At 46.2% G+C, this 15,914-nt stretch overlaps 1 protein-coding gene across 30 annotated transcripts in view; it reads right to left on the reverse strand.

The window, feature by feature from the left end:
• Nucleotides 1-15,914, reverse strand: part of LOC146400097 (uncharacterized) — a 70,939-nt gene that overhangs the window by 52,315 nt on the left and 2,710 nt on the right. The window contains exon 1 of one of the 30 annotated variants that reach the window (XR_014816167.1): nt 1,866-4,289. The exons of 26 other annotated variants lie outside the window; for them this stretch is intronic. The gene's annotated coding sequence lies outside the window, so the exon portion shown is untranslated. Of the gene's footprint in view, nt 1-250; nt 4,290-15,914 lie in introns of those variants that run through there. 3 more of the 30 variants (XR_014816173.1, XR_014816166.1, XR_014816168.1) reach the window with 3 other exon arrangements.

Genomic DNA, 15,914 nt, shown 5'->3' on the forward strand with positions numbered 1-15,914 from the left:
CAATCAGGCCTAAGAAAATGTGAGAACTACTGCATGGAGGATATTTTAATAAAACATTTTTTTCTTTCGTCTTTTTAGGGCCACACCCTCGGTATATGGAGGTTCCCAAACGAGGGGTCACATCTGAGCTGTAGCCACTGGCCTACACCACAGCCACAGCAATGCCAGATCCGAGCTGCATCTGTGACCTACACCACAGCTCACAGCAACACTGGATCCTTAACCCACTGAGCAAGGCCAGGGATCAAACCCGTGTCCTCATGGATGCTAGTGGGGTTCGTTAACTGCTGAACCATGACGAGAACTCCTAAAACATTTTCTTTTATGACTTCACCCAGGGCATATGGAAGTTCCCAGGCCAGGGATCAAATCCAAGCTGCAACTATGACCTGCATAGGATCCTTAATCTACTTCACCCCAGCAGAAACTCCTTAATAAAACATGTTAAGAGAAATCACATATCTCTTAATTTATCTACATGTTTGACAGCCAAGACAAAAACGTATTTCCCTCATGTGACATCTGGAACTTAGTGTAATAAATATCTCTTACTAGGTGTTTACTTTGTGCTGAGTACTCATTTAAGTGCTCCACCTTAATTACATCATGTAATCATCACTATAATCCTATGAAGTAGGTTCTACTAATATTTCTTTTTTATTAAAAATGACACAGAAATGTTAGTAACTTGCCAAGATCATACAACTACTGAAGGGCAGATTCTGACTTCCTTCTGATAATTAAAAAACAAAACTTATTTACCCATCTAAAATATATTTTGATTTATGTTGTAAGGTATGAACTGACAGTTTTGTTTATTACACAGTATTAATATGTTATCTCAATATCATTCATTCAATAATGCTTCCTACTCTGAGCTGTGTAGTCTCCTTGTCGAAATATTAAATTCTTACATGAACCAGTCTCCAGCCTCTGTGTTACTCTGGTCTAAAACCTATGTCCATTCTTAGGCAATTTATATTATGTTACCATCCCATTCCTTAGTTTATGGGGACCAAAATGAATAAAAGCTACTCACACAGAAGATAAACTCTCTCTTCAAAAGTTTCTCTGTCGACAGACCTCAAGGGTCTTCAAATAAAGCAGGGTAAAAATGTTACTATGGGTTACCAGACAAGAACAAACATCAATAGAGACAATCACATAAGTTTAAAAGAATTTTTCCATTGCCTCTTTTAAAACAACACAAAGTAAAAACAAAGCACAAACCTCCTTAAGTTTTGCCAGTGGCTGTCCTGTTTGACCTCTCAGAGAGGTTCTGGATACCCTAAGGAATTTCAGTGTTAACACATTTGAGACAACTCAGAACATTCCATGAGCAAAGGCAGAAGATGCCGAGAGATAGGTTCTTTTCCACCAAACTTTTTACGCTGCTTGAGAATTCTTCACAGCACAGTTTCCCATCTAATTCACAGGCACCAGTGTAAGCCTGATCTCTCTCCATTGGATTGTAAACTCCATGAAAGGACTGCTGTTCACCGGTGCATCTTCCCAGTATGGAGTGCACTACAGCTTAGTAAACATCAGCTGCATAATAAGCAATGAGATCCTGCTGTACAGCACTGGGAGCTGTATCTAGTCACTTATAATGGAACATGATGGAGGATAATGTGAGAAAAAGAATGTATATATGTATGTGTGACTGGGTCACCTTGCTGTACAGTATAAAATTGACAGAACACTGTAAACCAGCTATGATGGAAAAAATAAAAATCATTATTAAAAAAAGAAACAGGAGTTCCCGTCGTGGCGCAGTGGTTAACGAGTCCGACTGGGAACCATGAGGTTGCGGGTTCGGTCCCTGCCCTTGCTCAGTGGGTTAACGATCCGGCGTTGCCGTGAGCTGTGGTGTAGGTTGCAGACACGGCTCGGATCCCATGTTGCTGTGGCTCTGGCGTAGGCAGGTGGCTACAGCTCCGATTTGACCTCTAGCCTGGGAACCTCCATATGCCGCGGGAGCGGCCCAAGAAATAGCAACAACAACAAAAAGACAAAAAGACAAAAAAAAAAAAGAAAAAGAAACACAGGGAATATTTCAGGGGTTCCCTTATGGCTCAGTGAGTTAGGAAACAGCATTGTCATTGCAAACAGCTCTGGGTTTGAGCCCTGGCCCCAGAACTTCCGTATGCTTCAGGTGCACCCATAAAAAGAAGAAAAGAAAAAAAAAAGGAAGGACAGAGGGCACGCTATGGGTGAAGGTTCACATGATGAGGCAGAGGATACAAGAGAGCCGAGGCCTGGAGAAAAGGCCTCTGGGGCAGAGCTGGGACTAGAACCCTCCCACCCTCCATCCACTGGAAGCTGACCAGGTGTGATGTTCTCAAGGAACTGGACTTCCTCAGAACGTAAGAGCCTTCTTGGATGAGGAAAAAGCCTTGAAGGGTAAGTCTGCCTATGTTGGGGTGTCTGTGAGAGTGGGGTGTGGGCACTGGAGATGACAGCCAAGCAGGAAGCAATGGGCCTGGCGCCAACTATGCATCCATGCCAAGCCCTCCCCCACCCTTTTGCCCACCTGCCTTGCCCAGGCTACTCCCAGGTCATCACAGGCCCTGGTCAGGCCTAGGAGGCTTCCAGGCTGACCCCTCCTCTTCTCTCCATCTTACCAGGTGTCTTGAGCTGCACGGCTCTAACCCCAAAATACACACATCCATGGTGTGATTTCTGGCCCTGAAACCTCTTCCTGTAAGTCACCACCAAAATTCAGAGGCGGCAGACCTGGTCTCACAAACAACTAAAGAGAAGCCCCCCACCAAACTCATGCCAGGATGGCAGCGCCCTCCTCAGTTGCCATCACCCTTGTCTGGATCCATCAGGATATCTCTCTCTTGGGGGTCACGCTGCTCCCACATGCAGGGCTCTTCCCTGGGCTCAGCCTGGGATGGAGCATCTGGCATGTGCACTGCACCCTCTGCGTCTGGAATGAGGTGGAAGGGAAAGAAGGACTGATTGAAGTTATCGAGGGTCCCAATCAAGGGGGTGCAGAGCTCTCTCCTCCCCCAAGTCCCTGCCTGTCCGAGCGCCCCTCTGGGTAGTGGCTGTTAACGCAAGTATATCAGGTAATCTCTTATGAGGAACTGTGAGATCGAGTCAATGGACTCTCCAGTTTCTGATGCAGAAAGAACTGGTGTCTGAAAGCCAAGAGCAGAGGGACTCTGGCTTATCCAAGACGGTTGTAGTGAGTAATGAGGCACAAATGGTGTTATCTGACTGTTTTCTGAAGTGCTGCAGCATAGCGTTCAATTCTATGGCAACAGACCCTGTTCCTGGGTTTTCACTTTTCATCCTGTTATAAATAATTCTAACTTCCCAGCACCACAAGCAGACCATTCCTTAAGCATGAGGTACAAACATGAAACACCTTGCCCAGGGGGTGCACGATGGGTGAGAAGCATTTCATTGCCCCTCCCAGGATGCTGCCACAGGGGAGAGAAGGCGCCCTTACCCAGGGACATCAGGGTTTTGTAGTGCTCCTTAACAAGATTGTTGTTGTAATCACAGCCACATTTTGTTTGATTCACCTAGAATAATGACAGTAAACACAAAAATACACCAATGGGACCTAATTAAACTCAAAAGCTTTTGCACAGCAAAAGGAAAACCATAAAAAAAAAAAACCCTGAAAGAACCCACAGAATGGGAGAAAATCTTTTCAATTGATGCAGCCAACAAGAGCTTGATCTTCAAAATACACAACCAACTCATACAGCTCAACAACAAAAACACAAACAACCCAACTGAAAAATGGGCAGAAGACCTAAATAGACATTTCTCTGAAGAAGACATAGAGATGGCAGGCCTGAAAAGGGCATGAAAAAATGCTCAACATTGCTCATTAATAAAGAAATGCAAACCAAAACTACAGTGAGGTACCACTTCATACCAGTCCAAATGGCCATCATTAACAAGTCAACAAATCAGTGCTGGAGAGGATGTGGACAAAAAGGAACCCTCCTTCACTGCTGGTGGGAATGTAAATTGGTACAACCACAATGGAAGACAGTATGGAAGTTCCTCAAAAAATTAAATACAGAACTACCGTATGACCCAGCAATCCCACTCTTGGGCATATATAAGGACAAAATTTTCATTCAAAAAGATACATGCACCCCTATGTTCATTGCAGTTCACAATAGCCAAGACATGGAAACAACCCAAATGTCCATCAACAGTCGAATGGATTAAGAAGATGTGGGGAGTTCCTGTTGTGGCTCAGTGGTAACAAACCTGACTAGTATCCATGAGGACTCAGGTTAGATCCCTGGCCTCGCTCAGTGGGTTAAGGATCTTGCATGCCATGAACTGTGGTGAAGGTCACAGACGCCGCTCAGATGCAGCACTGCTGTTGCTGTGGTGTAGGCCAACAGCTGTAGCTCCAATTCAACCCCTAGCCTAGGAAGCTCCATATGCTGCAGGTTCAGCCCTAAAGAGAGGAAAAAAAAATTTTTGTTTTTTTTTTTTAGTGCTGAACCCATGGCACATGGAGGTTCCCATGCTAAGGGTCCAATAGGAGCTATAGCTGCTGGCCTATCACAGCCATAGCAATGCCACCCAGATCTGAGCCAAAACTTCGACCTACACCACAGGTCACGGAAACGCTGGCTCCTTAACCCACAGAGTGAGGCCAGGGATAGAACCTGTGTCCTCATGGATGCTGGTCAGATTTGTTTCCACTGAGCCATGATGGGAACTCCTAAATTTAAAAAAAAAAAAAAAAAAATGAGGTTGTGGAGTTCCGGTCACAGCTCAGTGGAAAACAAATCTAACTAGCATCCATGAGGATGCAGGTTCCATCCCTGGCCTCACTCAGTGGGTTAAGGATCCAGTGTTGCCATGAGCTGTGGTGTAGGTTGCAAACTCAGCTCGGACACGGTGTTGCTGTAGCTGTGGCATAGGCCAGCAGCTACAGCTCTTATTGGACCCCTAGACTGGGAACCTCCATATGCCATGGGTACAGCCCTAAAAAGACAAAACAAAACAAAAAAACCGCAAGATTGTTGTAAAGCTCCGTCTGCCATTCATCCAAATTCTTCTATTCGTCCTCAGAGAAGTAAACAGCAATGTTGACAAAAGCCATAGGAACCTGGGCCAATAAGATTTTAGTCTGATGCTGCATGCTTGCTCCTCCCCATCACCTCCCCATTAGAGGGCCAGGGCCTACTGCACCCCCAGACCTGGCTCACCACAGCTCCCCATCCTCCACCTTCCTGCTGGCCCATTTCAGTGGAGTCAACCCACTCTCTTCCTGTGTTTCTAGTGACAATGACAGTCACCGCTGCCTTTTTATTTTATTTACTTTTTCTTTTTAGGGCCACACTTGCCACATATGGAGGTTCCCAGGCTAGTGTTTGAATCAAAACTGCAGCTGCCAGCCTAGAGCACAACCACAGCAACAGAAATCCAAGCTGTGTCCATGACGTACACCACAACTTGCAGTAATGCAAGATCCTTAACCCATTGAGCTAGGCCAGGGATCAAACATGCATGGATACTAGTGGATACTAGTTGGATTCTTGACCTGCTGAGCCCCAACAAGAACTCTCACACTGCCTCTTTAAAATTAAACATTTAACCACCTCATTTGTAATTTCACTTTCAGGTGAACTGGGAACTTGAAAGTAAAGCTTTCAGTATTCAGGGTGACAGAGATACAGTAGGTTCGTGGAGTGGATATCAGTGAGCCAGGTATAATAAAACCCTGTTTTAAAACTTGTATTTCCAGGAGTTCCCGTTGTGGCACAGTGGTTAACAAATCCGACTAGGAACCATGAGGTTGCGGGTTTGGTCCCTGGCCTTGCTCAGTGGGTTAACAATCCAGCATTGCCATGAGCTGTTGTGTAGGTCACAGACACAGCTCAGATCCTCTGTTGCTGTGGCTCTGGCGTAGGCCAGTGGCTACAGCTCCGATTCGACCCCTAGCCTGGGAACCTCCATATGCCACAGGAGCGGCCCTTGAAAAGGCAAAAACCTCCAAAAAATAAAAATAAAACCTGTATTTCCAGTCAGGTCACCCCTAGGTACACAGTTATATTTTTGTCACTAAAACTAGTATGTGCTAAGGCTCTGGAATCTTGGTCTGTTTCTTTCATTGCTATATCCTAAGTATCTAGAATCATGTGTTTTGGAGTCAACAAATACTTGTTGAATGTGTTGAACAGTTGTTGCCAAAACTAGGATGTTCCCACTGTAGCCTGTGTCATCCAAGGTCAAATGTCAGTCACTTGGTATTCAAGGTGGTCTAATCTGTTCCAGAAAGCTGTTATTTCAGCTGGACCAGTATTCTCATCTGTCTTCATTTCGGTTGATCACCAGCATGGCTCATCTTGGACAGAATCATTCAAGGGGGTTTCACTTCCATGATGTTAATATCTGAGCTTTCCTTCTTTGACCGCACAGCCTCACCCACTGCCACTTTCATCCAGCCTCTCCCTTTCCTTCAATTCTCCCCAATGCCCTAGCCCTAGGCTGTCAGTCTTTGTACCTGCACATGAGGCACCTTTGTGCAAATTAGAACAAGTAGTCCTCTTGGTGTTGGACCTGCTGCTGCACTGCCTGGCAGGTTGGTGGTGCCTGTATGTCAATGACAAATGCCAGCCCTGCATCAGATGTTCATCATCCTAAGGGCATCCAGGCAGGTGCCATGTGCACACCTGCATGCCACCTTCTGACTGACAGCTCACTTCCATCTTTAGAAACAGAACTAGAACTTCTAATTCCCTGGATCCTCCACCAGACTTAGGCAAATCCCTAACCTAGGAAAACTTTCTTCATTTTAATTGCCTGCTCCTAAATAAAAGGCCCCAAATTCTGCAGGTGACATCCGTCACACGCTCATAGCTCTCGTCTCAAGGCAGCTTCAGAAGCCTCTTCGTAATCTCGTTGACATCTCCATGTGTTCCCTGGGAGGCTTCTTTCAAACTCTTCCCTTTCCCCAACCCTCACTTGGCTGTCCCCCATCCTCCCAGCCTCCCTTTGATGGCAGGTGGCTGTTGGCAAGCTCCCGTCTCTGCCTTTTTTCTTGCCAAGCCAACCCCCACCCCCTGCGTGTGCCCTTCACTTCTCATCTTCCTGCCTGTGAAACTCGATCTGAACCACTGTGCTCTGACATCTTCAATCTGTCCCTCCCCACCGGCTCTCCCCTCAGGTCCTCCAACCCAAGGAGAACCCACTCAACTCTGCCACCTCTGGCGACTGTACTCTCCTTCACTTGAAACATCCAAGACACAAGCTTCATGTTTTCTTCTTCACAACTGACAGCTAAACAAGCCCCTTAAATCTGTCTACGAATATCCCACTTTCTGAAACCACACCCTTGAAGGTCATCAGTGGCCTCCTGCTTGGTTTCCACAACCACACTGCCTCCTGGCCACTTGGGGGGCTCACATCTTCTTTGCTGCTTCCTCTTCCTCCTCCAAGACCAAGATTCTGCCCTCACCTTTCCCTATTTCTTCACTTTTCCTTTGGCAATTGTACTCTTTTAAGAACTTCAGTGGTTTCCTCTTTGAAGCTGACACTCTTCAACTTACCTTGCTCCCTTCAAAGTTCATACTTCAATGACCTTCTGAATGGCCTCATCTATGAATCTTTTTTCTTTGCTTTTTTTTTTTTTTTTTTTTAGGGCCACACCTTTGGCACATGGAGGTTCCCAAGCTAGGGGTCTGACTGATTGGAGCTACAGCCACAGCAAAGCTACTTGTACAAATCAGATCCTAGCCGTGTCTTTGACCTACACCACAGCTTATGGCAATGCCAGTTCCTTAACCCACTGAGCGAGGCCAGGCATCTAATCTACAACCTCACTGTTCCCAGTCGGATTCGTTTCTGCTGCACCGTGATGGGAACTCCATCTACACACCTTTTAAGTTCCTCAAACTAAATGTATGCAAAAGCAATTTTATTATTTTTTCCAATATGCCAACTCCTCTACCTCCCCTCACCATTTCTGTGGAGGGTCAAAACTCTAGAACCATATTCTCACAGTTGGAACTAGACATCACTTTGCAAAAACCTCACTCTGCAAGGTTGCATCAGAAATCTGAGACATGTCAAGACTGCAGGGAGCCTGCAGTCTTGCTGTATAGAAAAGACTATCCATGAATTGTCTGTGAATCATTAACCAATTAACAGAACCTAAGAGGCACAAAGGAGCTGAGAGTCAACAGCCTTTCCTGAATGTGACAAAGAGAATGCATCTAACAAGGCCAAGAGTACACAAATCATAACTCTTGCCTGCAATGTTAATTAACATTTTCCTAGTGCTTTATGACTGTGGAGATTATAAAATATGTCTACAAATTCTTTGACAGTCCCTTCAAAAAATAGAGCCTAATTCTCCCACACTTTGGGTATGAGCAGGGTTGAGTGACTTGTTCCTAACAAATAAAGAAGTGATGGTGTATGATTCTGATACTAGATCACAAAAGACACTGCAGCATCCATTCCAGTCTGTCTTCCTGGATCATTCATTCTGGGGGAAGGCAGCTGCCATGTTGTAAGGACATTCAAGCAGCCTTGTGGGACAGGTCCAAATGGTGAGGAACTAAGGCTTCCTGCCAACACAGGTGAATGAGCATACCAGAGGCCAGTCCTCCAGCCTCAGTCAAGCCTTCAGATGAATGCATCCCCAGTCAACAACTTAACTATAAATTCATGAAACTCTGAGCCAGAACCACTCAGCTAAGCTGCTCCTGAATTCCTAACCCACAGAAGCTCCATAATAATAGATAATATTTTTTGGTTGCACCTGTGGGACATGGAAGTTCCTGGGCCAGGGATCAAACCTGTACCACAGCAGTGACCCAAGTCCTGCAGCAGTAACACCAGATTCTTAATCTGCTGGGACACAAAAGAACTCCATAAATAATTTTTTTTAGGCTGCTAAAATTGTGGGTAATTTGTTATACAGAAAAATAGACAACTAATACAATGAGTTACTTAGTGTTGCCCTATCAACGAAATCAACTAATCCTCACAACTTCATGAACTAAGCATCTTTTACAGAGGACAACACCGAAACTGAGAGGGACCAGCTGTGAATCTACTTACTAAATTATTAATTTATACTTATTTCAAGAGAAAAGTTGAGAAGGCTCAGAGACAACACAAAACGTACTTGACCTGGGTAGGAAAATCAGTACATGGCAAAGCCAAGATTCAAACCCAAGCCTTCTGATTCCAGATCCCATAACCATTCCATTATTTCATGAGGGCATATGTCAGCTCAAGCGCCCTAACACCTGGTCCAATGCAGAGAGCAAGAAAGAGGGACACATAAGGCCATAGCCCCAAGTTAGAATGCAGAGCACAGACAAGAGAAAGGGGCAGCACAGGAGAAGAACTGCCTGCATCACCTATGTACTATATGCCAACCTATACTGAAAATGAGTCCCTGTGGGCTGCAGCACAGGGAGTACTTTAGGGAGGAACCAAAGCTACTTATACAACTCAGTTCTATACAGCCTCACTAGATCACTATCAAGCACCTCCTCCAACAAAGCCACTGGGTTGGCTGCCAGATACAAAGATAAAAAAGACCCAGTCCCTGACATGGAAGTGGGAGCCATCCAGCTGGAGGGTCACTCAGCAAACATTTTTTGCTCTAAGCCAGGTACTGTTACAGGCACGGAGACACTGTCATGAACCAAGCAGAAGAAACCAACCAAGAGACTAAAAAAAAGGTAAATATTCAAAGCGTCTGATGGCATAAGTGCCTTGGAGAAAATGTGAGCAGGGATGGAGCAAAGAGTGTGCTGGGTTTGGGTGGCTGTGAAGATCACACTAATCCAGTGACAGCTGAGCAGACCTCATGAAGCGATGGGAAAGACTGTACCTGGACCCAAAGAAGGAGCCTTTCAGTGGAAGGGAAGTCCCTCAGGTGGGACCATGTGGTGCAGTGGCAAGAAGGAGCGGGCAAGAGGGGGTGCAGTGGAGATGGGCTCAGATCAGTAGGTCTGGAGGAAGGGGACCTTTGACGAAATGGGGGCTTTTCCACTGAATAAGATGAGGAGCCACTTGGGAGTTTTATGAAGAGGTGTGATATGGCTGATTTATATATTTTTTGGCCACACCCTTGGCATGAAGAAGTTCCTGGATCAGGGACTGAACCTGCACCACAGCAATACCTGTGCCATAGCAATGACAATGCCAGATCCTTAACCTGCAGGGCCACCAGGGAACTCCAACTGATTAATATATATATATATTTTTTCTTTTTAGGGCCACACCTGTGGCATATGGAAGTTCCCAGGCTAGAGGTCAAATCAGACCTGCAGCCACTGGCCTACACCACAGCCACAGCAATACTAGATCCAAGCCATGTATGTGACCTACACCATAGCTCACAGCAACACAGATCCTTAACCCACTGAGAAAGACCAGGGGCTGAACCCACATCCTCATGGTTCCTAGTCGGATTCATTAACCACTGTGCCATGATGGGAACTCCCTGATTAACACATTTTAAAGGATCACTCTGGCTGCTCTGCTGAAAATATATTATATGGAGCGGGGGACGAAAAGAGAAGCAAGAAGAACAGGGAGGATGCAGTGGCATTAATCAATGAGAGGTGATGGTAGCTTCAACCAGCCAGTGGCAGGAGCAGTGGTTGGGCTGTGAATATATTTTGAAGAAAAATTAGATGGTATTTACTAATATAGTGGGAGTCAGGTGTGAAAAAGAGAGGCGGCAAGGATGACCCCAAGGCTTGTGGGGAAGCTAGAAGGATGCTCTTATCCTCAACAGAGATGAGGACAATTTTGGGATAACAGGGTTTAGACAGAAATCAGGAATTCATTTTGGTCAGGTTAAATCTAAGATATTTACTGACGCCAAGGGAGACACTGAATTAACAGGTATGAACATGAATCTGGCACTCAAGAAGGAATTCTGGAAAGGACACAGAGGAGTTCTCTTTGTGGCTCAGTGGGTTAAGAACCCGACTAGTATCCACAAGGATGTGTGCTCCATCCCTGGCCTGGTTCCGTGGGTGAAGGACCCGGTGTTGCCATGAGTTGTCACATAGGTCACAGATGCAGCTTGGACCTAGCACTGCTATGGCTGTAGCACAGGCAGCACATGCAGCTCAGACTCAACCCCTGGCCTGGGAATTTCCACATGCCACAGGTGTGTCCATAAAAAGAAAGAAAAGTATACAGCAAGAGAGTAGGAGGAAATGACTGCATTTGGGAAGTGACAGCACACAGACTGCATCTAAAACACAGAGCCCAGGACTTCCCTGATGGCCAAGCAGTTGAAGATCTGGTGTTGTCACTGCTGTGGCATGGGTTCCATCCCTTATCCTGGCCTGGGAGCCTCTGCATGCCATGGGCATGGCACAAAAAAAAAAAAAAAAAAAAAGTCTGGATGAAATCACAAGGAAGGGTGTGTAGATAGCGGGCAGAAAGTCTAGACTGAGCCCCGGATCACTCAAAATATAAAAAGTCAGGAAAAGGAGGGGAAACAGAAAAAAAAAAAAAAAAAAAAAGACTGAGGAGCAGCTAGTGATATATGGAAAGAATCAAGGGGAAGTGTCCCAGAGGCTTCGAGAACAGGTGTTTCAAGAGGGAGTGGTCTCCTTCATGAAATTCAGCTGAGAGGGCAGGAAAATGAAGTCTTGAACTTTAATACCACTGGCTTAATGACCCTTGGCTTTCACACCATGGATGTCATTAGAGCTTTGGCAAAACCAACAGGATGGAGAGGTGGCAGCAAAAGCCTCATCCTCAGAGTTCCCATAATGGCGCAGCAAAAACGTATCCAACTAGAAACGATGAGGCTGTGGGTTCGATCCCGGGTCTCTCTCAATGGGTTAAGGACCCGGCGTTGCTGTGAGCTATGGTGTGGGTCACAGATGCAGCTTGGATCTGGCATTGCTGTAGCTGTGGCATAGGCTAGCAGCTGTAGCTCCAATTAGACCCCTGGCCTGGGAACCTCCATGTGCCAAGGGTGTAGCCCTAAAAAGACAAAAGACCAGGAGTTCCCATTGTGGCTCAGTGGTTAACGAATCCAACTAGGAACCATGAGGTTGCGGGTTTGATCCCTGGCCTTGCTCAGTGTGTTAAGGATCTGGCATTGCCATGAGCTGTGGTGTAGGTTGCAGGCACAGCTCAGATCCCACATTGCTGTGGCTCTGGCATAGGCCAGTTGCTATGACTCCCATTAGACCCCTAGTCTGGGAACCTCCATATGCCATGGGAGCAGCCCAAGAAATGGCAAAAAGACAAAAAATAAATAAATGAATAAGACAAAAGACCAAAAAAAAAAAAAAAAGCCTCATCCTCGTAGATTCCAGGGAGAACAATCCAATTTCCAATTCACTGGAATACTGAGAATAGAAGAACAAGTTAAATGACACCATGGAGGATGCAGCAGCAGAATGCAGACTGTGCGAAAATCCATGGGACAGATGGCCTAGATTCTTCCACAGATAAACTACAAGGAAAAATGAAAGAGATGGAGGAGGAACTTACAGACTGAAACAAGACTTAAGAGACATAGCAATCACCATGTGTAGACTTATTTAAGTTCTGATTCAGGCAAACTAAGAGAAAAAATGCATAACAAACATTTTTGGAAAAGCATAACATTGTTGGGAAAAAAGTATAACATTGTTGGAAAAAATGTATAACGTTGAAAAAAATGTATAACATTCAAAAACTGGACATGTGGGGAGGTTGAGGTTTTTGTTGTGGTAGTCATAATAAATTTTTTTTAAAAAAAGAGTCCTTACCTTTAGAGCTGAAATATTTATAATTAAAAGGATTGCTGTCTGAGATGTGCTTCAAACTAAGATGGGAGGGAGACCTGGGTAGGGATTTAGATGGAACAAGACTGTCCAAAGCTGGTAACACCTGAAGCTGGAGGACGGGTTCAGGAGGGTTCATTATACAAGTCTATCTATTTTTGCCTAGATTGGAGTTTTCTGTAATAAAAAGGTTAAAAAGCAGAGAGAGGGAAAATGGAGAAGAAAGAATTGGAGATAGCAAGTACAGACTGGTCTAAAGTGGAGCAGAGAAATGCAGCACTGGAGGGAGATGTGGATCTGAAGAGTTTTGGGGGTTTTTTTTTGTGGGGGGTTTTTTTGGGGGGGCCATACCTATGGCATACAGAAGTTCTGGAGCCAGGGATCAGACCCCTGCCATAGCAGCAACCTAACCCACAACAGTGACAATGCTAGATCCTTAATGCACTGAGTCACCAGGGAACTCCTAGGGAGTTTTTGTTACAGAGATGGGCAGTGTTGCAGAATGCCTACACCCTGGTGGGAAGGAGCCATTGGAAGGGGAGGATCTGATGGGGCAGGGGAGAAAGGGGAGAGATGCCAGTGTGACTTCCAGGAGCAAGTGAAGGGGTAGGGTGGTGAGCCCACAGTAACAGGAAGAAGGGGGATACCGGCTGCATGTAAGTCTCCAGAGAGTGACCCTGTTTTCTCAAGAGGGCTAGAAAGCAGGGCCAGCAACTGAGAGTGTGGGGTTGAAGAGCAGGGGAGAATGGGAGGGAAAATGGAACAGGAAAGGAGCATGAATTCTCAACTGCAAGAGGGCCCACCGTGAGGGCAATGGGCATGCCTCAAGCGTCTCTGACCAGCGTGCTTTGGGGTCTGTCTCCAGCCGCGTTCAGGTGAGCATACACAAAGATAACCAGTGACAAAGGGTCATCTGCAGGTGCCCAGGGGAAAACCCAAGCATGAAAAGCTATAAAAATTTGCAGACGCCCAGACACCTCAGGGGGGACTGAGAACAGTGACAGCAAAGGCTCCCAGACAGAACCTGTGGGCTCTGTGGAAATGGGTGGAGACCAGCCTCATTGCAGTGGAACATTCCAGACAAGGTTGTTAAAGTGAATTCAGCCTTTGAGGGGACACTGAGGTTGGGCAACAGGGAGCCAGCTACGTTCGTGAGAAGGCCTGATGAAACAAAATCAACCGCTTTGTTCCCAGGTGCTTGTCTTCACCACCAGACTTAATGTTGAACTCTAGAGCTGCCCAGTATTGGCTGCTTCAAAGTAAAACTTTTCCTACCAGTTATCTGCCCCTAATTTTCCAAGCAATATCTAAGCAGGTTGGGGCAAGAATGATGATCTCTCTCTGCTTTAAAGATGATAAAATAGGAGTTCCCATCATGGCACAGTGGTTAACGAATCTGACTAGGAACCATAAGGTTGCAGGTTTGATCCCTAGCCTCGCTCAATGGGTTAACGATCTGGCGTTGCCATGAGCTGTGGTGTAGGTCACAGATGTGGTTCAGATCCCGAGTTGCTCTGGCTGTAGTGTAGGCCGGCGGCTACAGCTCCAATTAGACCCCTAGCCTGGGAACCTCCGTATGTCACAGGTGCGCCCTAGAAAAGACCAAAAAAAAAATTAAATTAAAAAAAAAGGATGATGAAATAGAGGCATAGAGAAGCATTCTCTGGCATCTCAAGGCACTGCCAACTGGAGCAGTTCTAGGTGCTGCAGGTAACAAAAAAACAGAGTTCAGGTAACTGCTGCTGCCATCCTTCCCAGAAGGATGGTGGCCAAGGGAGATACAGGGAGCCTGAATAAGACAGCTGATGAGCAGCCTTTTCTCCCTGTGCAATTACATATTCGTATTTTATGAAATAAAATGGGTCTGCCAAAAAGTGCCATTCACTGAGAAGGGCAGAAGGGGACATTACCTAAGAGGAAGAGGAAGCCTTATAGCCCCCTCCTGCTCCCTGGGGGAGGAGTTCCCAAAGGCCCGAGCCTTCCAGTACCTCCCAGCTCTAGGTCCTCACCCTAGAAGGCAAGACCTCATGGGTATAAAGTAGGAGCCAAGCTCTATGACCAAGAGAGGATGGTTCTAGTACACTGGTGACCTGGAAACTGGCCCCATACTATACCAGCACCCAGGGCTGGTTGGACAACAGTAGGGCTGATAGTGGCCTCTCCTTTCTATGTGGGACAGGAGGAGGCATCACCTCCTGTTCTATTGCTGCTGAAAAGGCTGTCAGGCTGGGCAAAGTGGAGACCTGTTACTTAGAGGTGAGCTGGACAGGTGGGGACAGGCATGCTAACTGCCCTCTCTAACTCAGAGCAGCTGTGACAGCCAGGGAGGGACATCACACAGCTTCCAGGGAATCATTCCTGACATGGGAGAAGGGGCAGGGCTGAGGACCCAGACCCTGATCCGTAAGAGGTGGCAGTAATCCCAGCACGGCCATGCAATGGGGGTCATCCGGGTGTCACTCCAGCCTGGCCCAAAGAAGGGGACAAGGGCTGAAAGTGGAAGTTCAAAAAGTCACTGGGCCCAGTTTACTTTTCGCAGACGCTGAGGAAGAAAAATTTTCCTTTTACCCTTCTGGGTTCTACAGATGGTCTAATAGTCAATCGGACATAAGACAGATTAACATAAGAAAAATAAAGTCTAATAACATGTATACCTCCTGAATACATGGGAGAGAGCCAGGAAAACTGAGTTACTCACCAAAAAGGCCTGAGGTCCCACCTTAAATACTGCCTTCTGCTAAAGACAAAAGATGGGGAGTTCCCATTGTGGCTCAGCAGTAATGAACCCAACTAGTACCCATGAGGACACGGGTTTGATCCCTGGCCTCAATCAGTGGATTAAGGATCTGGCATTGCTGTGAGCCACAGATGTAGCTCAGATCTGGCATTGCTGTGGCTGTGGCAGAGGCTGGCAGCTACGGCTCTGAATCAACGCCTACCCTGGGAACTTCCATGTGCTGCAGGTGTGGTCCTAAAAAAATATACATACATACATACATACATACATACATACATACATACAGGGAGTTCCCATTGTGGTGTAATGGAAACAAACCCATCTAGTATCCACGAGGATGCAGGTTCAATCCCTAGCTTCACTCAGTGGGTTAAGGATCCAGTGTTGCCATGAGCTGTGGTGTAGGCTGGCAGCTG

This window comes from Sus scrofa, chromosome 9, assembly GCF_054392235.1.
Source record: "Sus scrofa isolate SSC_HxYL_T2T_F1_AM1 chromosome 9, Sscrofa_HxYL_maternal_Yorkshire_Landrace_v2.0, whole genome shotgun sequence".
NCBI lineage: Eukaryota > Metazoa > Chordata > Mammalia > Artiodactyla > Suidae > Sus > Sus scrofa.